Source organism: Patella vulgata, chromosome 7 (genome assembly GCF_932274485.2).
Source record: "Patella vulgata chromosome 7, xgPatVulg1.2, whole genome shotgun sequence".
Classification (NCBI taxonomy): Eukaryota; Metazoa; Mollusca; class Gastropoda; family Patellidae; genus Patella; species Patella vulgata.
Window position 1 is genome coordinate 9,806,722 of NC_065885.2, and position 26,307 is coordinate 9,833,028.

Genomic DNA, 26,307 nt, shown 5'->3' on the forward strand with positions numbered 1-26,307 from the left:
CGTTACGACATTCCCCATCCCCGAATTCTGTAAATTCTTTATTGTAACACGAACCATGGACCCTATAATACATTAGGTCCTTGCACGGACATATTACCAAGGGTTCTCAGGGGTGAACAGGTCAGGGATTCGATCCCGGTGTTAGCGTTCGGATGGGGAATGAAATGAGATTTCTTTTAGCGCCCCACTGTTCTGCTCCGACAGGGGCTAATCAAGACATACATACGCTATACAGTATGCTATGAGAGGGCTGAAAAGAACAGCTTTCTAGTCGTTGGTCTCATGTATACATTAGTGTGCACGTAAAAAATCCCTTGGCAGTTGGATTTCGATATACGAGTAGGTCGTAGTGCTGCTGCCCTGCCAAAATTTCCCCCACAGTACACTGTATGGCGTATGCACGCCCCCCTTAGCCCAGCAGAACAGTAGGACGTTAAACCCCATTTCATTTCGTGTTCATCATGACGAGTGTAGTGGGTTTTAGTTGGTTTCCGGTTTATGTAAAAGCTTGCAATAGACCAGACATTTTATTACACCCGAAGTCATCGTTTTATTCTAATCCGGGTCTGGTTGAAATAGAAAATTTATTTTGAGGATATAGGATTGATACTTTAATCCATCTTGAGGAAAGAGGCGACCAATTTCATAATCTAGCTTTAACATTGCTCGGGGACAAAGATCACTGCGTTTTCAACTAGCATGTTCTCAAATAACAGAGAGAGAGAGAGAGAGAGAGTGAGAGAGAGAAATGTGGTTTAATGTCCATTCGACACAAACTAGTTCATTTCGGGACTAACGTATGGTTTAATTTTATTTCAATAATTCGCTTGCGCGTAGGGGTCTTTAGCAGTGGGAGGAAACCGGACAGGCAACCCCACTCCTTGTCAACAAATACGTATGAAAAAATGGATTCTCTTTCATAAGATCAAGATTGAAATGAATTGCATTTTAAGAGTTATGCAATACCAACGTATTCTCTATTAATAGAGTAACTGGGGAAACACGGGTTACCTATCAAACGATCAAGGCTGAAATACTAATCATTCAGTTAGTTATAGATTCCATTCTTTTGTTCATTTCAATCCGGATTGTTTATTTTAAATGTCTTTGTGATATGACAGGAAATGGCGTGTTGTATGCAGAAAGATCTGTCGCCATAATTGATTTTTCATCTTTTTACTTCGTTTATTGTTTCCAGGCTAATGTACGTACGAAACGATCCATACAAGCAGCTAGCTTTTTTTTTTGACGTCATTTACACGTGGTTAATGGTCGCCAGAAAGAGGGTTACAGGAACGTTAAAATACTATTCTTTTGAAGTCGTACATTTAGTTTATTTCATACTTGCTAGGAATTGATTTTATTTCTTGAATTAGAATGGACGATAATTTCTACCTTTAAAACAATAAGTCATAGTTTGTTAATGTTTCCCGATTAAGGTACAGCTATATATATATTTTACATGACAGGGACACACATTGCGTCATTAACAATTCAAAAGTGCGTGTAATAATGCAATTTTTAGTTCCACAAAGAAGCCGAAAACGTGAAACTCCATCCCACGGATATATTCCGGTTTCAGCGATGATTATGATACAATTCATTACAAGGTAATATTGGGATGAATGGAAATGAATAAAATGAAATGGGGTTTAACATCGCACTGTTCTGCTCCGATCGGGCTAATAAAGACGGGGGGGGGGGGGGGGGGTGAATGGAAAAGTAGTTTCAAAGTTAATGCCCCTGACTGATAATAATGGGCTATGATTTCAACTTGTTAGTATCGTCTAACAAATTAGCGGGGTTGGATGGACATGTGCGTGATCTTTAGATCATAAGATCTGTAATAAGATCGAATCCAAGCCTGTCGCCCGGTTTCCTAAAGACGCCCATTTTATTTTTTTTTAAAATTTAACCATATGTTAGTCCCGAAATTAGTTGGTGCCGACTGGACGTTACTCTCTCTCTCTCTCTCCCTCTCTCATTAATCTCTACATCCAAACGCCATCCTAGTTAAATAGTAGGGATAATTTGGAATTCGCTAATACTTATGGCGTAAATAGTAACATCCTAGGACGGACAGAAACCTTGCTATCTATGAACTATGTTTTTAATACTGTATATAATATATTGCCGCTAGGGTAAATCATCAGTAAACCAATAAACGACAAGGAGTTAAGTGATATTATTAATCTCATATTGGTTTACTATAGTCTGGTTGGTGCCCGAGAACACTGGAACAATAATCGGTATTCCAGACCAAAGGTTTGAAAGATCATGCCAGCGAGAGGATACTCCATTCAGCACAAACTAGGTCATTTTGGGACTAACATATGGTGCAATCGAAGCTCCGCGTACTACCCTGCACGTAAAATACATTTTAAAGGTGACGAAAAGTGAAGGAAAAAGCAGGGCGTGTGGTAGCCTCCACTTGACACAAACTAGGTTATTTCGAGACTAACATATGGTTCAATTTATTTCAATAATTCGCTTGCGCGTAGGGGTCTTTAGTAGTGGGATGAAACGGAGAAAACCCATTCTCTTGGACAGTCGACCCCACTCCTTGTCACGTACAACCGGGGAATCAAACCACGCGAGTTTACTCAATGACAGACCTTATAATACAATGAGCACGCGTTAACCATTCGGCTATCCCACCCACCCGCCTCCATTAACCCGCTGGTACAGAAACGTAGTTCGCTAAACCTTGTTTTAAAAAATTTATTGAGGACAGAACTGAAAAATGTTTGAAATAGTATGTTTATAGATTCTTACAGACCAACAAAGAACGTATCGATAAATAAAACATTAAATAGTGAGGCTGAGAAGGGTCGCTATAAATTAAGTCACGATTCAACCTGCTCTCAGCGCATGGCTCTATTCAATGTTACGATAAATAATGAATAATACTCTATTCACACTTAAAGAATAAAAACACACCATCATACTTCTCTAGACTCAGGATAATCACGATAAGAACAATTCTAAAAAAACCAACCCACACAAACAAAATGGCTAAAATTTCTAACTTTGAAAACGGTTGGCGATATAAGCCACGATATTCGCACGTGTTTAAGATTGTTGCCAGTCCTTTTCCCACGAAAATGGATTGGATCTGAGATTTTCATGTAATAAACATATATTTTAAGTTTCATCGAAACCGCCACAATCGGATGAAAACTGTGACCTCCAAGACGGACGGACAAGATCGACAACATAATGCATCCACATGAAATGTGTGCGTATAAAAACCAACGATATGTACCACCACGATATGTAAGCGTATAAAAAAGAAGGCCAAAGATTCTTATCTTGAAAGAAAGTCTGACTTGATTAACCATACCACATGAAATTGGGTTTTTGTTTGATACAAGATAAAAAAATATAACTTTTAGGTTAAATGCATACACAATATACACATGCAATCCACCTTTCCTTCTTCATTAAGTTTAGGCCGGTGCTGTACGTGATAAGAAGTAGGATCGCCTGTCAAATCTGGTGGGTTTTCTAATGGTCCCCCCTCCCAACTGCTAAAGGCCGCTGACCTAGTTTGTGTTGAGGGGATATTAAACCCCACTTCTCTCCCTCTCTCGAATTTAGATCGTATGTATATTTTCAAACAGAGAGGTAGAAATGGGGTTTAACGTCCACTCGACACAAACTAGGTCATTTCGGGACTAACACATGGTTCAGTTTAATTCAATAATTCGTTTGCACGTAGTCGACTCAGGGGGGGTTGGATGGCTGAATGGTTAGCGTGCGCGCGCTGTATCATAAAGTCTGTCATTGAGTCAACTGGTGTGGTTTCGAATCCCCGGTTATTCGTGACAAGGAGTAGGGTCGCCTGTCCAACCTCGTGGGTTTTCTTCGGGTCCTCCGGTTTCCTCCCACTGCTAAAGACCCCTATGCGCAAGCGAATTATTGAAATAAAATTAAACCATATGTTAGTCCCGAAATGACCTAGTTTGTGTCGAGTGGACGTTAAACCCCATTTCTCTCTCTCTCTCGTAGTCGACTCAATGACAGACCTTATGATACAGCGCGCCATCCACCCACCGCCCCCTTATTTTCAAACAGGTCTCACAGTCAGAATCTGAATGACCGATGACAGTAACACGTTCAACTCCGTTTATATTCATAGCAATTAATAATAAACTGACCAATATTGTTCTGTACACGCGCGAGATGTAATTTATAGACATGCGTAAAACACCCCCAGTTGGATGGTCATATATCGTGTCAAGAGACACCTTTAAGGTTTTACAGATCAAAAGATTTAACACGTTGGGCCTGTTAAATGAAAGATACGACATTTCGCTCACTACAATTAAGATCAGAATGAATAGACAGTACCAATTAAATGTCGGGACATTTGATGTAATGGTGCTTCTTAATAATAGATATTATATGTCTTAAGTAAAGAAATCCGTAAGGATATTACAATCTTTCGCAATTTCTGTCAATCCCGTTAATTATGATTCACAACATGACAGTTCTGTTGGAAATAGGACAATGAGGGCGTTGTAGTGCAACAACTCATGATTTAAAGGAACAACCCATGGTAGAACTAGGTCGAAGAGGGGGTTGTAGTGCAACAATTCATGTTTTAAAGGAACAGGCTATGTTAGAAATAGGTCGAAGGCGGGGGTTGTAGTGCACGAACTCTTGTTTTAGAGACAGTTTATGTTAGAAATAGGACGAAGCGTATGTCCGTCTTCATTAGCCCATCGGAGCAGAACAGTAGAACGTTAAACCCCATTTCATTTCCGTTCACATTTATTGTAGGCACGTAAGCTAGAGGTTGCAATAATTCGTATCTGAAAGTATTATGGATTTTCTATCTCATTGAAACGAAGAATCCTGTTGATATTTTCAACGTTTTTCAAAAACCTTACACTATCTTTCTGAACATTATTGCAAGAAAAAAAACCCCTATTGATTTTCGGTAATTATTTCCAGAGTTATTCCCCTTCGGTGTCGGGCATGTTCCGACGTTTCTGAAACTTCTAAGTTGATCTCATTCGAAGGAAGGAGCATTGTCATTGATAGCTTCCGTATATCCATATATCTCATTGACACGAAAACCTCTATTTTATCCCCAGAGTTATGCCCCTTTATTACAATATTTTTTAAGCACGCTATCTTTTGCAGGACTTAGAAGTCATATCACAGTGACCTGATTAATATGCCCCCACACTCCCCCGTCTTGCACCAAGAGCAATGTTGATCTACTGATGGCCGCAGTTAGCCAGAATCCTTTGTATATGGCGCCACATGACACCATGTCGCTTAAACTCATCTAATACCGTTTTATTGGAATCCCCAGCAGTTCTTCTACACGATGTCTATACTTCATGTCATCTATCAAGAGAGAGAGAGAGAGAGAGAGAGAGAGAGAGAGGGAGGTTTAACGTGCACTCGACACAAACCAGGTCATTTAGGGACTAACATATGGTTCAATTTTATTTCAACAATTCGCATGCGCGTTGGGGTCTTTAGCATTGGGAGGAAACCGGAGGACCCGGAGAAAACCCACGAGGTTGGACAGGCGACCCTACTCCTTGTCACGTACAACCGGGAATCGACTATCAAGGCAAGCGGGATACTAAAATATATACTTCTCAGAGAAACCCTGAATTTAATAATTTATTTTGGCCAATAAACCACAAATAAATTTGCAGAAAGTGAATTCAACTGTTTTCTTTTCACTAGTGTACTTGCTTATCAACATATCAAAAGTCTTCCAAATGGGTATGCGGGTCTGGGAGAAAATCCATAATCAATTCAAGATGACGGATGAAGGTGTAAATTGGCTTAAAATGTCAAATATCTCAGATCAAAATCATTTTAGATCAAGAATTTTTAAACCCATAGTGGTTTCTAAAGCGAAATAAACCGAGACCCCCCCCCCCCCTTCCCCAAATTTCTAAAATGGGTTAAGATGGTTGAATATCGCACTATATACGACTTGTAATATGTCAATTATTGATGTCGCCGAATATAGTTATGGCTATCCTTCATGCCATTCAGCTGAGTGACATAGACAAGAACGGGTTGTAATTCTGTCTCTCCAGCAACCGATACTATATCGTTTACTGGCGAATAAAAAAAATAAATGATACTCATTAATAAAACTGTTAGCAACTCGCAGAATATTGTTCCGTTTTATTTGAATCTTGTGGCTAATCAGGCAATTCACAGGCCTATAAAGAAGCCAGATTTAATTAAGAGCTTAGAAAGCTACTTTATTTGTCTCGGTTGTTTTGTCATCCTATATTCCTGTAGCAGAGACTAGTACAGAGTATGTAGCATTAATGATACAGTTAGACTTCTTATATTCAATTTTCTTGTTTTTGATTCCGTGGTAATTTGTGCTATCTGTGAGGTTTAAGGATAAAAACAAATATAATTAGGACAAAGAAATTACAAGTATTATGTCTAGTCTTCAGGACATGGGAAGGGAAATATTATCTTTTTTTTTCAATCAAGCCTTTTATTGGTCTTTATTTAAAGGGCATTACGAAGATTAGATAAATATCTGACAGGTCTCGCTATAATAGTTCAAAACTTGATAATGTAAAGGGAAAATACTGAATATTTCTGTCAAATTATTTCACTTTGAGCCGAGAAATCCTCATTTTAATAACACTGTAGCCTCGATTGTCATTGTTACCGTTGCTACGATAATAAAGCCTCGATTATCCATTTTTACGGTTAATCATCAACGGCCGTTGAACCGCAGGTTGTATTCAAATCTGTTGAAAATCGCACCCATCATATGGCACCGATTATGGTCTTTTTATGTTAATAAATATCTAATTAATAGTTTGTATAAAATTTCAGGCCTAACCAAAGACCTTCAAAAAGGCAGATTTACCTTTCGCATAATGCATGTATAATTGGTTTCACTAATATTTAGTTCTTTCTCATTGTCTGCGATATCACCCAAGGTGGCAGTGGACGTAAAGATACCGTGATTGTCTTCCATTGAACCCTCGTGTTTATTTTAAAATAGATTCAAGACCAAGATGTACTTGATTCAAATCATAAACACATTATAAATTTTAGAGGCGACAAAATTACTGATCTAGGGGCCCTAAAGAGCTATACAGGTCGATACAGGGTCCCCTATAATAGTGGGACGAAATTTGCAGCGAGTGACTCCTAAAAACATGAAAAGGCAGTTTACAAAAGAGATGACTTTTAAAGAAATGAATCGAATAACGATGGAATTTGAAACTTTAATTCGAATTGAAAAAGGAAATCGAGAGAAGGAAAATAAATTGTCAAATAACTATGGCAATAATATCTGTGTCTGCAGGGGTTCCAAATAGGCTCTTGACAAAATTCCAAAAAAGAATAAGAGTTTAATTTAAAGCGTTTATTGCTTGTCTTATAAGACAAAAGAGTGGACATGATGATAAAACTTGTACCGATTTATTTACTTGGTTAAATTCAAATAATCTAACACGTCTGTACTTGTATATATCGATCGATCTCAGAGGACTGCGGTGTTCGAGATGATAGTAAAGTGAATAAAGGGAGATAAATCCAGGCTAAAAGTGGAATTGACACGATTTTTCTTGGTCTTGTCTACTTTGAAGGTGGTGGGTGGTGGGGAGAGGTCATTTCCATACGAGAATTTCAATTCGGAATTCCGGATTAGGGTTGTCTAGCTCTTGTCGTGTCTAACTTGGGTCGAGGGGGATAAATCCAGACTAACAGTTGAAATAAACATGATATTTATTTGGATTGACCAGGTCAATAATATGTGGTTCAATTTTATTTCAATAATTCGCTTGCGCGTAGGGTTCTTTAGCAGTGAGATGAAACAGGAAGATCTTATGATTCTATAGCGCACGCATAAGACCATTCGGCCAACCAGCCACCCGATATGTCCGGCAGTACTATGGCTGAACCTGGAAATTGTATACGAAGTTTTTTTTATGATCGACTTTAGTAGCCTTAAGTGTCCCCTTTCAGAATCGGCCGGGTAAACCACGGTCACCCTTGAGAATTTTGATAAATTCAAGATGGCATCCAAGACGGCCGCCACATCAAATAATCCCCTATAGCTCCCATAGTATTTATTATATGATAATTTTAAGAATGTTTGTGTGATGGTGAATAGTCATTTTCATACGTACATTTTAATTCATATATTCGGAATTCCGTATTAGGACCATCTACCCATTATGGTGTCTAACTTGCTAAACTCTCTGAATGTGCAATTTCTCTTCAATAATTTTCTTGCGGGTAGGGACACGGAGAAGAGAGTGAGAGAGAGAGAGAGAGAGAGAGAGAGAGAGAGAGAGAGAAATGGGGTTTAACGTCCACTCGACACAAACTAGGTCATTTCGGGACTAACATATGGTTAAATTTTATTTCAATAATTCGCATGCGCATAGGGGTCTTTAGCAGTGGGAGGAAACCGGAGGACCCGGAGAAAACCCACGAGGTTTCACAGGCGACCCTACTCCTTGTCACGTACAACCGGGGATTCGAAACCGCGACAGTCGACTCAATGACAGACTTTATGATACAGCGCGCGCACGCTAACCATTCAGCCATCCAACCCCCCCAGGGACACGGAGAAACCCACGAGGTTAAGCAGTCATCACTACTCCTAGTTACGTATAAGTGTGAGATCGAAACCATAACACTGAATCATAAAGAATGCCTCCTTTAGATTTCAATATGAACAGTTTAGTGTTTTAAACTTGATTTTCTTTTTGTTTCAAAGGTCTTTCACTCGCTTAAAGTCGAAAAACATTTTTACTTATTTTTGGTGGAAAGACACTTATGGTATTTCTTCAGTCGGACCATGTGCAATTATCTTCCACCCTATCGCCTAAGTTAATATTTAAATCATTGCGAACAAGGCAGAAATTCGTGCCATATTTCTTAGTTTTCGGGGGTAGGGGGTGGGGGTTGGATGTGCGCGCGCTGTATCATAAAGTCTGTCATTGAGTCGACTGGTGTGGTTTCGAATCCTCGGTTGTACGTGACAAGGAGTAGGGTCGCCTGTCCAGCCTCGTGGGTTTTCTCCGGGTCCTGCGGTTTCCTCCCACTGCTAAGGACCCCTATGCGGAAGCGAATTATTGAAATAAAATTAAACCATATGTTAGTCCCGAAATGACCTAGTTTGTGTCGAGTGGACGTTAAACCCCATTTTTCTCTCTCTCTTACTTTTCGATTATCACAATTATCACATTATGTGCGCCCTTTGTAATGTGAAATGAAAGGGATATAACTCTTTTAGAAATGGTTGCAAATAGGTTATAGAATTTCAATTATCCCGTTTAACCGCACAGGGTATTTAGTGCACTGAAAACAACAAACATCAAGCATAAACTTCATTAAACAGACATAATTGTGACAAATGCTATATTATCGATTCGGTTTGAGCATAGCTATTCTTAGGCAAAACCGTTAATCTCACTTTTCAGTAAGTCGAGAAAGAATTATTTGATCAAAATATACCCAAACAACGAAAAGAAGTTTAGTATCCGGTAATTGCACCAAGAATATCCTGTAATTAGTGTTTCGTTCAATAGTCTGTTCCTTGATTGGTTTTTAAAGGCGCCAAGATGTTCTGAATAAGTTCTAATTGTATGGTGATACATGTGTATGACAATGCAGATCTAAACAGAACTCGGTAACATTGGATGAGGTATATTTAACGTTGTATTAACTTATAATAAGTCTTCATTAACCTTAATAATTCTTTAAGCTAATTTTGGAATAAATCACAGTGAAGGCCAAGGATGATCTCTAACTGACCATGTTTTCTGTGTACTTTTATTAAGAGATTTTAAACTACTGCATCTTAAAGTAGCTAAGTCTCCAACTCAATATCATCCAAAACCTTCGACATTGAAAACATGAATTATTTTTCAATTTTAATCAACACTGGTACCGGGAAAAGATGGGCTTCTGATGCCCAATATTTATGACAAAATAAACATTTTACCATTCTTACACGAATCGTGTACCATAATGTGTTTCAGTGCCATTTGTAACAAGCGACTAGAAGAACGGGGTTAGACATGTTCCACAAGTCATGTCAAACGGTGACCCCATATTCTAATCTGGAGAGCATGCGCAATAAATACTATCGGTGTAGACTGTAATAAAAAGATGCTAGAGATTGTCAATCGGTTGAGACTTCTTGCTTATTACGCCGAACATAAGTGCTTTGAATTTAGAGTAAAAACGGAAACGATTGAATGTAAAGCAGTTTATATACACTCATATTACATTATTATATGCGTTGAGACCCATTTGTGTCAATTTGTAGGTCCCAAATATTAGCGATTTAGCTACTTTAACCAGGCTTAGAAATGCTGAATGTTTTTAAATATACGCTTAGGACGGATGGGCATAGGAATAGGGATATCGTTATACAACCTTTAAATCTGTTATGTGAGCACTAATGTTTGATAATATGATTACCTAATGTATTCCAATCTTCCCAGCTGTACTTTCTGAAAGAACAAATACATTTTGATCATCCACATTTAGGATAATAATAGATGTAGCTTTGAAAATAAAACTGCTGCAAAGATGTTACAGCAATTAATGACCAGATCTGAGATTATTTATGGCGATGTGGCTCAAATTTCACCATACTAGTCATAGCAAATAAATATTCTCTTGTTTGCATTTCGATTAGATGTAGTCTGGATAAAGATGGATGAAGCTTGGAAAAACTGCTGCAAATATATAGATGTTAAAGATCCACAAACCTGTTTAAAGACACATTACTTAAGATTTTAATAAAGAGTTGACCATTCTTGATATAAGAGTTCGATCGAAAATAGATGATAAAAAAAGGAAAATATTTAAAATTTCTGTCAAATTACTTTATTTCGAACAAACTTTTCACTGCTGGAAGTTTGGACTAGAAATAGGCGTCAACTGTCCCAGCACCTTCTCCGAGAAGTGCCGATCGTTTGATTGACAGACGATAACTCCGCCCACATATTCTCGATTATCAAGTATATGTGATACGTTTTCAAACAACTTAAATCCGTCAGTCTCCATCTGGAAATGGAGACCCGCGTCACAAGCTGTATTATATGGTGTCTGGATAAAACCAGACTTTTATTTTATAAGAATAACATGTAGGTGAAATTTACCTTTCGTTATCAAGTACAGCACATGTGCCATTCACTGTACAGACCTCTAAAGGAACGGGAATCGATTATCGGGACACCCAACGAAAAAATTGACCCGAAATCTTAAAAGGGTTACGTGTCCGGATAAGTAGTCCAAACGACTCAATATTTTGAACTGAAATTTTGAGACAAGGTAGATACACAACTCCTTTATATTTTGGCGCTTAAATTTCATATGTACTCGGACATTTATATTTAAGACTCTGTTCAAATCGGAATAGTCCCTTTAAAATAGCAGACTTGGATGGCCTAATGGTATCATAAGGTCTGTCATTGAGTCAACTGGCGTGGCTTCCATTCCCCGGTGGTACATGACAAGGAGTAGGGTCGCCGAAATGACCTAGTTTGTGTCGAGTGGACGTTAAACCACATTCCTCTCTTTCTTTAAAGAATACTATGAGACATGAAAACTGTTATAGCACATAAACCATAATGTCATAAGACTTTTTGTAGCGCTATAAACATATACTTAGTGTATGGAGTTTAGCGCGTTAAAAGTGCACTATGCATTGTTTAATGGTCGAGAGCGAGACATTAAGTAATATATTGTAAATACAACAGGGCCGTATGCCCGAGTGTGTTTACATTATATTACGCAATGTCTTAAAAGTGCACTATGTATTGTTTAATGGTCGAGAGCGAGACATTAAGTAATGTATTGTAACAACAAGAGGGCCGTAGGCCCGAGTGTTTTTACAATATATTACGCAATGTCTTAAGCTCGAGACCATTAAACGACTTAAAATACAGACACTCCGCACGTGCTTTTACAGTGAAATACATATATATTTCACATATTTCACTAGTATAAATAATGTACGATTGGCACATTGCCCGTGCGATTATTTGAAATAATGGTACGCCAACATCAAAGGGTGACGTCACATCTGTATTTTAATATTATTTATTAAATGTTACAGCAATTAAAGACGCGAGTTAAGATTCATTGGTATCTGGGTCGGAAGATTACAAAAACACTTGAACAAATTCTATAAATAACGATGAACCAGCAGTCGGCAAACCTCGGCAGATTCCGTAACTCCTCATCTAGCCTCGGCTGTATGACAGTGATATGTACCTACACCTATAGAATTGCGATGCGGCACCGGTTTACTTATTAGGAAAAATTGCCGCTGTTAAAAAGAAGTTATCAAAATTGTGTCGTTCGAAGCGTGTGTAGAATTTTCAGTGCAAATTAAGTTGTCATTGTTTGGAGAAAATAGGATAAACTTGAAAGAAAAACTTCTTCCGACTTTGAAATATATGTATGATAAAACAGTCTTCAAAGGCGTCGTCATGGGCAACGCCGATGGTAATCCGGGAACTTAAAGTAATAACAATGGCGGACTTCGTCTTCAGCCGAGGCTAGATGTAGGATACTGGAATCTGCTGAGGTTTGCCGAGTGGATGAACCAGGTCGCTTCTTCAGAAAATGGAGATTTGATATTGTAGTTCCGCCTGTAAACGTTCCCATGGTGCCACCCAAAAACTAATAAACATTATCTTGTATTCATTTTAATATTAAGCGGGGGTTGGATGGCTGAATGGTTAGCGCGAGAGCGTTGAATCATAAGGTTTGTCAATCACTCAACTGGCGTGGTTTTGATTCCCCGGTTGTACGTGACAAGGAGTAGAATCGCTTGTTCAACCTCGTGGGTTTTCTCCGGGTCCTCCGGTTTCCTCCCACTGCTAAAGACCCCTATGCGCAAACGAATTATTGGAATAAAACTGAACCATGTGTTAGTCCCGAAATGACCTATTTTGTGTCGAGTGGACGTTGAACTCTCTCTTCTCTCTCCCTCTCTCTCTCTCTCTCTCTCTTAATGACGACATTTACGAAATTCCAAAGGAATGACAATACGACTTAATAAACGTGGAAGTCATTCATTGGCTAGCTTTTATTTTACTAACACTATTAGGCCAGTAACAACACCTTTGTCTGACCAACTGACCGTTGGTCATCGAATTCTGTCACTCTGTGGCATCGTGTGTTATTAAGGTTACAAACAGGCGGAAATTTAACCAAAGACCACTTAAGACGTGTACCCGGGTTAGAAAACTCTCAATTGATTCTTTCGTTTATTCAAGCGGATTTCATTTAACCTGAATTTCCCAGCTAATTTATTTCATTATGGGGCTAACTAGCTGGCTAATTAAATTGCAGATTGGCCGTTGATTGATTTATATTTAGACGATGGTTCGTCTGGGTATGGAGTACACAGGACAATCACTGACCAGTTGAACCTCTCTCTAAACAAATTATATATAGTTTTCTACCTATGGGAGTGAAATAGAGAATCGCCAACGAATCTTTTTTGACGAATAGAAGATTTTATTTATCACCGACCCTTTCCATCCTTTTTAAATGACTAATTAAATTCATGAATATGAATGAAAGTTATCATTAGAGCGATATCTACTGTACAATGTGTTATTGGATGTTATAGCTCTGTTTAACGTCCGCCTCCACCGAAGTGATATCGCCGGCAGTTTTCTACCTAATTTCAGTTTATTATTTATATTCGTTGGAAATTGACTTGTGAATATTGTGGGGATCGGCATTTTTAACGGAGTCATAGTGTCCCACTAACCACTCAGTATTTTTTTTTAATATCCTTTAAAGGACAATATTGGTGCCAGTCATTATCATTAGTGATAGAACTGGTTAAACACGTTCCAAATAATATTTTATCACAGAGATCATTGCTACGATAGATGTGGAATCAATGTTTCAACAATCGGAAGTGACGAACGCAAAAGGAAAACACGAGTTATCGCCTACTCTTATATCGAATTCCAACTGCCAAGGGATCTTTTACGTGCATTCCAATGTATACACGGGACCTCGGTTTTTCGTCTCATCCGAAGGACTAGTAAGACAGCTGTCCTCGTCAGTTCCCCTGTCCTACACCACTGACAAGGGGAAACCACGTCGGAAAATCCAGATGAACTTTCTCGGCCAATGCAGGGATCGAACACCCGACCTCCAGGCTAGCGAGCCAGCGTCTTACCCACTTAGGCACCGTGGCTCCCCGGTCAGGTAAACAGCATCTAGTCATTGACCCTATGACGTCAGACATTTTATTAACCTATCAGCATTGTGGTTACTAGTGGATTATCCATAGTTCCGTGCAAAACACGCCTAAAGCTCGCGTAACAGACCGTTTCATCGGCTAATCCCTCACACCATCTAGAAACGTCAATTATAACAACTCTTCCAGATCCTAGTGTAGTAAAGACAAGTAAAACGATATTTTGAACTATAAAATCAAAACGAAATAGGATCTGTGTTTTAATCAGATTGGTTTAGGTTGCATTACACATGTGTTAACTCACATCGCAATGGGGACGAAATCAACTATTTATTTCTTACAAATCGCTGATTAGAAAATAGTGAATTGTCAGTATGATGTCCAGAATTCAATAAAAGCACACTATCCTACTCGTACTTCCTCCGTAAACTAGAGACATGATCCACGCGTGTTTTTTTTCACAACCGTATCATGATAATCATGGTTCCGTTATGTTTTTTTCTGATGTCAAATTATACCGCCAACGTAGAACGATTTCTAATTTCTGTTTTTATTTTTTAAATGAAGAAAGATAATGCGTTACTGTACACAATAATTACAGTTGAATTCAATATAACATCTTGTTTTTATTTCGTGTAATATACATTGATGAACCTTCAGTAGGTTTTAAAGAAAAAGAAAAAAGAAATCATTTTGCTGAAATCTACTACTAATATTACCGATACATGGTTGTTAACAAATACATCTAGTTCCCGGTCTAAAATGCTAATAAAACCCTCATGCTAACAAATCCTTAATATTATGTATTTTAATAAAACCTTAATTTACCTTAATTTTATGTATGCTAATAAAACCTTAATTTTATGTATGCTAAAAGAACCTTAATTTTATGCTAATAAAACCTTAATTTTATGTATGCTAAAAAAACCCCTTAATTTTCTGTATGCCAAAAAAACCTTAATTTTATGTATTCTAAAAGCCTTAATTGCTAATAGAACCTTAATTTTATGTATTTTAATAAAACCTTAATTTACCTTAATTTTATGTTTGCTAATAAAACCTTAATTTTATGTATGCTAATAGAACCTTAATTTTATGCTAATAAAACCTTAATTTTATGTATGCTAAAAAACCCTTAATTTTATGTATGCCAAAAAAAACTTAATTTTATGTATGCTAAAAGCCTTAATTGTATGTATGCTAATAGAACCTTAATTTTATGTATGCTAACAAAACCTTAATTTTATGTATGCTAATATAACCTTAATTTTATTTATGCTAATAAAAACTTAATTTTGGACGAATAGCAAATATTATAAGCAATCCCTGGAAATGTATATTTAGATTTATTTATTTCAAAAACCCTGGAGAAATACGTGCATCCATTTGCTTCAGTAGGTTTTAAAAAAAAAAAAAAGAAATCATCTTGCTGAAATCTACTACTAATATTACCGATACATGGTTGTTAACAAATACATCTAGTTCCCGGTCTAAAATGCTAATAAAACCTTCATGCTAACAAATCCTTAATATTATGTATTTTAATAAAACCTTAATTTACCTTAATTTTATGTATGCTAATAAAACCTTAATTTTATGTATGCTAAAAGAACCTTAATTTTATGCTAATAAAACCTTAATTTTATGTATGCTAAAAAAAACCCTTAATTTTCTGTATGCCAAAAAAACCTTAATTTTATGTATTCTAAAAGCCTTAATTGTGTGTATGCTAATAGAACCTTAATTTTATGTATTTTAATAAAACCTTAATTTACCTTAATTTTATGTTTGCTAATAAAACCTTAATTTTATGTATGCTAATAGAACCTTAATTTTATGCTAATAAAACCTTAATTTTATGTATGCTAAAAAACCCTTAATTTTATGTATGCCAAAAAATACTTAATTTTATGTATGCTAAAAGCCTTAATTGTATGTATGCTAATAGAACCTTAATTTTATGTATGCTAACAAAACCTTAATTTTATGTATGCTAATATAACCTTAATTTTATTTATGCTAATAAAAACTTAATTTTGGACGAATAGCAAATATTATAAGCAATCCCTGGAAATGTATATTTAGATTTATTTATTTCAAAAACCCTGGAGAAATACGTGCATCCATTTGCTTAGTATTTCTATTGGGGTTCCTACTAATAACCGAAAAGAGTGGGTTTTTTTTGTCAATATCGCCAAAACTCTTATAAAAAGTGCCTGACAATGAAATATATAGATAGTCACAGTCCGGCGCTGCACACAATATCCAAAATCTAAAATGATTTCCTTAAAAATTGACAAAATTATGGATAATTAAAATATTGAAAAAAAATTCCTACTGATATCCGACAAGAGTGGAAATAAGCGAAAGGATTTTCATAATCTTTGTAAAGTTTTGAATATACAAAAGAAGACCGTTAATCCTTTTTTTTCAAAATTTTTGGAAATCGTCATGGCAATCTTTGCTTTTATTATTACACACTGCCTTAATTATGATGGGAGGGGTGGATGGCCGAGTGGTAAGGGCGTGCGCGCTGCATCATAAGGCCTGTCATTGAGTCAACTGGCGTGGTTTCGATTCCCCGGTTGTACGTGACAAGGAGTTGGTCGCCTGTCGAACCTCGTGGGTTTTCTCCCGGTCCAACCTCGAGGGTTTTCTCCGGGTCCCCCGGTTTCCTCCCACTGCTAAAGATCCCTAAGCGCAAGCAAATTATTAAAATAAATTTGAACCATGTGTTAGACCTAGTTTTTTGTCGAGTGGACGTTAAACCCCATTTCTCTCTTAATTATGATGTATAGAAAGGATAATCTGTGCCTTACGAATATTGTCAGTGAGGGGGAAACAGAGACACTATTGCATACACCAGAGATTCGTAAATACCATTTTTTACAGCAGTGCTAAATGCATCTAAAATGTAACTTGGTGGCCTTTATGTCCCAAAGAGACCCTTATCAGACCACAGTCTCCTTTGAGGAGGTTGAGGTCACCCTTCATAACAACCACAGAAATCTGCATTTAATACGATTGAAGACAATGCACAATGAGGACATTGGACTTAAAGAGGGTTCATGCGAGAGCTAAATTTGTCTATATCTGGCTTCTAATATTTTATGAATTATTATATAGACATTTAAGCCCGTAATCAACCCTCAAGGACATTGGATGGCTTAAATAGTGAGTGGATTAGACAAGGTCTGACAAGGACAGCTGTCTAGTCGTTGGGATGGGACGAAAAACTGAACTGGGCTAATGAAATCGGGCATACGCCATACAGTGTACTATGAGGGACATTTTGCCCGGGCAGCGGCGCTACGGCCTACTCTTATATCGAATTCCAACTGCCAAGGGATCTTTTACGTGCACGCCAATGTGTACAGGGGACCTCGGTTTTTCTTCCTATCCGAACGACTAGACAACTGTCCTTGTCAGGTTACAGAGCAAGAACGATCAACTCTTTCTCTAGATCTGATACAATGCGTCTTTAAGATGAAATATATAAATTGGGATAATTGCCCCGACCGATGATTTAACTGATTTCCTTAACGACAGTCTAAAGATACCAATTAAAACTATCCAACTATGCTGCTCCACACCTCTCATACAACGCTCGAATAGTGCAGCTAATGGAATCACGTGATCTTTATTGTACGTTTTAATTCCAACCCATCTGTCGCTTTAGATAAAACTTTAGACTAGCTATACAGCGCTAAATTCGTTTCAACTTTCAAATACCCTGACATTTATTACTTGCTTATTAGCACTAATTTGTACACGGAGATAGACACTAATATTTTCTATTAAAAACGTATAGTCATGGTTTTATTTCTTTCACAAAGTGTTTGTCTTGGGAAAAGCAAAACACAATTGTTACCTTTCTTGATGAAAAGCGGTTTTGAAGTATTGTCTTGTTTAAACAAATGATTAATGAAAAAGCAAATGTTTTTGACGCTTGTAGAATATTGGACAATGTTTATTTTTTATCGGATGGTAATAATTTAAAGGTCAATATTATCTATATTATATTGTCAGTTGAGATGATGTTGTTACACAAACATCTTGAAAATTATTTTGGCATTTTCAAACTGGTATCATTGAGATATTACGCTTAAAAAAATGCCCATGATGTAATTGCTGAAATAGTTCAAATATTGGAAGATTATAAGGGAGAATATACCCAACATCATATATAATTATTGTAGAGCTCATTCAGTCCTGTTTAAAGGTAGATTGGGGGATCACGTGGCTAAGTGGGTAAGACGCTGGCTCGTTAGCCTGGAGGTCGGGCGTTCGTTCCCTGCATTGGCCGAGAAAGTTTATCCAGATTTTCAGGCGTGGTTTCCCCTTGTCAGTGATGCAGGACGGAGGGCCTGACAAGGACAGCTGTCTAGTCGTTCGGATGGGACGAAAAACCGAGGTCCCGTGTACAAATTGGCGTGCACGTAAAAGACCCCTTGGCAGTTGGAATTCGATATAAGAGTAGGCCGTAGCGCCGCTGCCCGGGCAAAATTTCCCTCATAGCACACTGTATGGGGTATGCCCGTCTTCATTAGCCCAGTTTAGGAGCAAAACAGTAGGACGTTAAACCCCATTTCATTTCATTTTATTTAAATGTAGATCGAGGAGATGGGGCGGAATATGAAGGGGGGGGGGACGGAATATGAAGGGGGGGGGGGGTCGGGTGCATTTCCACACGAATATGTCGTTTTGAACCTTATAATTTTATGTATGCTAATGAAACCTTAATTTTGGACGAATATTATAATAAACCCTTCGAAATGTACATGTATATTCAGATTTATTTATTTAAAAAACCCTGGATTTAAAGGGGGATTGAATCTGGGACATTTCCATACGAATATGTCGTATTTGGTGGTTTGTTATTCCCATAACACTAACCATTGCGGTGTCCATCACGGCCTGGTGCATGTGTCATTTTTACCGAATCGGTCACATCTCCCCAAACGGCCTGAATATAGACAACTCTGTAGACTCTCGATCCAGAGCTGGATTTAACAACTTCTGAACTGTTAATAATTAAACATGGTTTTCGGTATGTTCACTCTTGATGTCTAACTAATGGAACTGGTTTAAAATGTTCTACGTTACCAGGCTTACGCACCATCTAAGGAAATATAAATGTTCATACTCATTTATGAGGATTATTTGCCCGTTACAGCAGGTTACAGCCGGATTTCTCGTCTGCGACAATCGTTCCGGGAAACAAACTTAACGCACACCGTAATGAAGACGGTATGTCCGAGCACGGGAATTCTCCAACCCACACCGTAATGAAGACGGTATGTCCGAGCACGGGAATTCTCTAACCCGACAAACGGGATACATTTGGCTCCCAAAGAAGACATTTCAAATCTAAGGGGGTGATTTTAGTCCGACGAGGAACTTAAGACTGGAAAATAATAGTTTACTGGTGTGTATATGTAACATCAGTATTCACAGCTATAAGGAAAATCAGGAATTAAACTGCTGCTTCCGACAAGAACTCACGTGGGACCTGGGTTAAGCGTCACTGATGAATACACGCTTCACTTGACAGTCCTCGTTTAACAATGTCCTCTGAAAACAGATTTATCAAGCCTAATAGTTTCTGCCACTAGCATCTATTTAACCGAATAAACGTCGGCGACGTTTTTAATAATTTATAGCGGTGGTTGATGGAAAACCATTGAAAGAACCCATTTGGGCGCAGACCTTTTGGTGTGTATAGGCCTAAATGCTAGGTTCCCACTATCGTGCGATGCGTTACGATAGGATTAACCCTATTGAGTCCACGATCTGGTACGTGCAGATACGTTCGGATACGTTACGATTGCTACGATTGACCTCAATAGTATGATTACGACCTGACAGGATCACCACGATTACTCCACGATTAGAACCACGATTTCAATCGTAGCGCGAATCGTGATAGGATCACCACGATTACTCTACGATTAGAACCACGATTTCAATCGTAGCATGAATCGTGATAGTGGGAACCTAACTTTAGGTGGCAGATCTGTTGCACTGCATTAATAATAACCGCTACAATTATTTATATTTTGTGGTACACTGGTCAAATAATCACTTCTCTTATTTAATGATATTTTCAGGAAATTTTTCCAAAGGAAGATTACCAAAATTGGTTAAGAACAAAGTTGATGGTGACAATTTTAAAAGGTCTTCGAAATTCAGATTCGTATTTGGATGACGTGGAACAGACAGTGAAAGTGAAAAAGAGGCAACGACAGTGTTATTGGTCAGTGGTCACGTGTTACTAATAAGGTGTCACGTGGTTGATCGTGTAACCAAAATGGCCAACTTCGATTTTTTGTGGATTCAAATGCTGCAATTACAAAACATATCTATGAACAGTACACTATCTATGAACAGTACAATATCAATCAGACTTTTACTAATTTTAAAATCACTTTTTATCCACTTAATTTTATTACCAGCACAACTATATATCATGCAGGGGTCTGGCGCCGTGAGGCGGGGGCAGTGGATCACTATCCCTCGGCTCGAAAATGTTTTTTAATTAGACTGTAAATGAATCTTTCTAGGGTATATCCTGAGTATCAAACCTTAGCGTGTGGCAATCTTACCAATTCATCAACAAAAACGTAAAATTATAGCTCACCAGAAAAACTTCATAAATCTTTTAAATAATGCAAGGATAAGTTGACATAATTACTTGCATTATTTAAACGATTTATAAAACTTTTCCGATGAGCTTTAAGACCAAAAAGCCCCCAAATTACGCGAGGCCATTAATTTCTTTAGAGGCCCCGGAGCATGCCATACTCGCAGGCTCTTTCCCAGTCCATCCCTGATATTATGTATTTTGAAGAAACAGTCGCTATTGATTACTTCATTTACTTCAGAGAGCAATGACGAACCGTATCGTAACTGAATTCAATAAATAAAACACACTGTGGTCGCTATAAATTGAGTAGTTATTAAAATTATTGACTTCGCTCAAAACTTTATTTTCCAGTTCTGGTATTTAAAACCACGTTCGGATGACATGTTGATTATTATGTCATAATGCCCTTTTATTTATTTTTTTTTTTTGGTCTTTTTTTAAAAAAAAAATGGTCACATAAAGAAATATTTCCCAAATCAAAACATTAGCCCCGACTTGATACACAGGTTAGGGATAGAGATAAAGAGAATCGCCACAATACAGTTGTTTTAAAGGACAACGCCACAATGCGGTTGTTTTAAAGGACCCTCGCCACAATACAGTTGTTGTAAAGGACAACGCCACAATTCAGTTGTTTTAAAGGACATCGCCACAATGCTGTTTTTTTTAAGGACAAACGCCACAATACAGTTGTTTTAAACGATCATCTCTACAATATGGTTGTTTTAAAGGACAGCGCTATAATATGGTTGTTTTAAATGACTAACGCTCAAGATCATTTGCCCGTTTTAAAGTTAAGCAATTTATGTCCTCAATATATCGATCGCTGGGTCTTGAAGTCAAGCAAATTATGTCCTTATAATACCGATCACTGAGTCTTGAAGTAAAGCTTGTTGGTCTAATAAACCCCTCTCTATATAAGTATACCTCAAATTCATGAGATTTATAACATCTCTCTTTATCTGTATTATTCACGTATTCCGAATAAGGAGGCAGACCACCGATTAAATTTAACCTTCTCGGTACCCACAAATTGTAGTTCGTCTATTAGATTCTCTGTCTGTAGTGAAAAGCATTCAGCCCAGCGAAAATTTGAGCAAAGATGGAGCCGGGCAAAGAGACAAAATTAACATTGAAGTGAATGTGGAAACTGATGGTGGTCTGTCGCCTATATATTAATAGAGGTCGGTGAGTTATCGGTCCTTGATGTTTAAAAATCTGATTCGGACCGCAATACCGCAGTGGTTTTCATAGCTCTGGTGTATATGCCCGCGTCTTTTTTTCGAAAAGATACATTTTTGACAAACAATGGAACTTAATTTCTTCTTTCAGGGACGTAATTTAATACAATTTGGTTAGATCGAGCTTAGAGAAATTCATAGTCTCGTGTGATTACCTTAAAATTCCGTGATGGTCATGTTTTCTTGACAACAAGTTACATTTGACAAATCCGATATTTACCTGGAATATTGTAATGTCTAGGGTTCACGGTGTTGTATACCTGGTACCTATCAGGACATGTTAAATGTCGCGACCCCCTACAGACCAGGCATACAGACCAGGCATATAGATCGAGAATACCAGAAAATTTTGTAGATATTTAAATGGCAACTGTTAATAATGTTTTCTCAGCTTTTTCTGTAATGATAATAAATAGCTAGTATCTTTGTATTGTTGTAGTTACAAATTAACCACGCGTTGTTGTTATATATCAACCACGTGTTGTTGCTGTTGTTACATATTTACCACGTGTTGTTGTGACATATTAACCACGCGTTGTTGTTACATATCAACCACGTGGTGTTACATATTTACCACGTGGTGTTACATATTTACCACGTGGTGTTACATATTTACCACATATTGTTACATATTTACTATGTGGTTCTGTAGCTTAAAGCAGCTAATCAACATGTGCATTTTTCAGACCATATGTAATTTTTCACTGCTTAATCCATTAAAGCATGTACGTGGCAAGGAGTAGGGTCGCCTGTCCAACCTCGTGGGTTTTCTCCGGGTCCTCCGGTTTCCTCCTACTGCTAAAGACCCCTACGCGCAAGCGAATTATTGAAATAAAATTAAACCATATGTTAGTCCCGAAATGACCTAGTTTGTGTCGAGTGGACGTTAAACCCCTTCTCTCTTTCTCTCTCCATTAAAGCATGTGTTTAAATTGAACACAATATAAATATACCCAAATAGTATCTAACAGCAGATTATCCCCCTGACTTGGATTTAAGCTATTCAAAAACAGGTCCATTACCCTGCACTCAGAGGATGCAGTACCTTGGAGGCACCGAATTATGTTTATGTCGTCAGCAGGGGATACGGAATGTTGCTTGTGATATTCTCAATTAACCATCTGGAAATACTGAACGGAATTGAATTATGTTTGGACCGATATTCCAATCTGATTAAAACACATATCCTATTTCGTTTCGTTTTCTATAGTTCAAAATTTCGTTTTACTTGTCTTTACTATACTAGAATCTAGAAGAGTTGTTATATAACACGCGTTGTGGTTGATGTGAGGGATTAGCCAATGAAATGGTCTGTTGAAGCAAGTTCTTGGCGTGTGATGCACGAAACTTTGGGTATTCTACTAGATACATCAACGCTCATATGACCCGTGACGCGACGTCCCACTACAACTGGTCAGATCATCATGTAGTAGAGGCCATCGAAAGTATAAAAAAAAAAACGAAACGAAATATAGATCTGTATTTTAATCAGATTGACCAATATTCCTTTCAAAGATCATCTTCCACAATGTCGTAGTTTGCAAGTATCCCTCAAAACGACGATCAGCGCTTCCAATTCCTTTGTTGAACTAGGTTTTTTTTTCTGGTTGTATCAATATCTCGATTGATAACGACAACAGAATCATGGCGGAAACATAGCTCCGATTAAAATTCTATAATTGCCTTCCGTAGAACTGTCGTAAGTATTTTAATGGTTGACGAAGCCCTGTCTCTATTGCTCAATTTCTTTGTCGAATCACGTATCAGATCTGACATTAGATGGCGTCAGACCAGAAGCAATAAATAACCATGGTGTAACATCGACCTTTTCCTAATGACGGGCCGCTATTTAAGTTAAGAAGGGTCGGATGATAACTCGCTCACCAAATGTTCACATGTTTCGTTACAAAGGGGCATAACCCCGCAAGTCAACGTCTGAAATTATTCCACGATTTACTCGTATATAGGCAGGCAGTCTACACAAATGATATAGATTCTTAAGTGTGGGTACTGGGAGCCGCGGTGGTTCAGTGAGTAAGACGTTGGCTCGCTAACCTGGAGGCCCCGTGTTGGCCGAGAAAGTTTATCGGCTATTTCCACCGTGGTCCCCCTTTCAGTGTTGCAGGACGGAGGTCTGGAAAGGGACAACGGATAGTCCCATGTACACATTGGCGTGCACGTAAAAGAACCTTAAAAGTTGGAATTCGATATAAGAGTATGTCGTAGTGCCGCTGTCCGGGTTAAATTTCCTCGTATAGCACACTATATGACGTATGCTCGTCTTCATTAGCCAAGTAGAACGTTAAACCCTATTTCATTTTTTTTTTAGTGTTAACAATAACTGCAGACGGACGGACGGACGGACAAGATTAACGGCAACATATACGGCCATGAATGTGCTGATCTGCGTTTAGTCTCTTTGATAATACAGAGATGCAACAGCCATTATATGAAATGACTGAATGAAATGGGGTTTAACGTCCTACTTTTCTGCTCCAACACGACTAATGAAGACGAACATACGCCATACAGTGTGCTACGATGAAAATTTGACCCGGACAGCAATTGTATTAAACGTGTCAAGGTTTGCTTTACGTGCACGCCAACATGTACACGGGACCCCAAGTTTTCGTCCCATCCGAAGGACTAGACGTATGTAAAACAAGGGTACCGCCATCCATAACTGCTTTTTCATAATCCCCCCCACCACCCAAGAAGTGTTTTATGCAAAAAAGTAACAGGTTAATGAGAAAGATGCTTTAGTTGTTTAAATATTTATATAGCATGACATATATGCCATGAGAGAGAGTGAGAGAGAGAGACCCACGGGGTTAGACATGCGACCCTATCTACGCCATGAACTCAACAACGCTATGCCGATGTCCCAAGATATTGAAATTTAAACACCTTCAGTTTGGGCTTATTAATTAATGGATACATTTATTCCATCTAACTGGGTTAAATTAGTTCCAAATTACATCAAATTCCACGATTTATAGACGAATGAGGAATATATAATATTGGAGATGCAAGACTATGAGGAGTTTGGGGTTTCATATTACAAGGAATTTCGCAATTTAATTAAAAGAAAACGGCATGTCGTAACTCCCTACGGAGTAACATGAGATTGCTGTTATTTCTTATTTTTAAGGTTAGTATTGCGTGATTCGATCATTATACTTGTATTCCAAATGTGTCTTCCGAGAGAGAGAGAGAGAGAGAGAGAGAGAGTTTTTTACGTTCAATCGACACAAACTAGATCATTTCGGGATTAACATATGGTTCAATCTTTATTTCAATAATTCGCTTGTGCGTAGGGTCTTTAGCAGTGGGATGAAATCGGATGACCCGGAGAAAACCCACGAGGTTGGACAGGCGACCTACTCCTTGTCACGTACAACCAGGGAATCCAAACCACACCAGTTGACTCAATGACCGACCTTATGATACAGCGCCTACGCGCTAACCATTCGCCCCCCCCCCCCCCCACACACACCAGAGAGTTAAACATACATTATGCAAGAGCTAAATCTGCCTATTGCAGGTCTGTCTTTAGGCCTGAAATATTATCTAAACTATTAATTAAACACATTAATTAACTTATCCAGATCATAAACAACTCTCGATGTCATCTTATGTGTCGGATTTTCACTGGATTTGAATCCGATCTCATTGATGATTTAATCCAAAAGTGGATAATTGAGACTGATGATCGAGGCTATAGACTTAAAATCCAAAACCTAATACCTCGGGTCAAAGTGGAGCAATTTGACTGAAATTTTCAACATATTCTATTTGCATGATCTATTTTTAACTCTTATAGTAAGAAGAGTCAACTATTTATCTAATTTCCCATAATGCCTCTTTAATGTTTTGGAAATAATATCTAAGAGTCTGGATGATGTATATTACTATAATAACCGAGACTACTGTGTTTGGTTTGTGTCGTACATATTTGGATATATCTAAACACACCCTAAAGATCCATTCCGCACTGGGGGTTCACGGTAGCTAAGTGGATAAGACGCTGGCTCGCTAGCCTGGAGGACGGGTGTTCGATCCCTGCATTGGGCGAGAAAATTCACCCAGATTTTCCGACGTGGTTCCTCCTTGTCAGTGATGCAGGACGGAGGATGGGACGAAAAACGAGGTCCCGATTAAAAAACATTGGCGTGCACGTAAAAGATCCCTTGACAGTTGGAATAGGC

At 38.0% G+C, this 26,307-nt stretch overlaps 1 long non-coding RNA gene across 1 annotated transcript in view; it reads left to right on the forward strand.

Moving 5' to 3' along the window:
* The window catches only part of LOC126828901 (uncharacterized), a 43,850-nt gene extending 21,324 nt beyond the window's left edge, over positions 1 to 22,526 (forward strand). Inside the window, exon 2 of the long non-coding RNA XR_007683283.2 lies at positions 20,323 to 22,526. This is a non-coding gene — a long non-coding RNA (uncharacterized LOC126828901). The remainder of the gene's footprint in view (positions 1 to 20,322) is intronic.
* Positions 22,527 to 26,307: the final 3,781 nt, after the last annotated feature.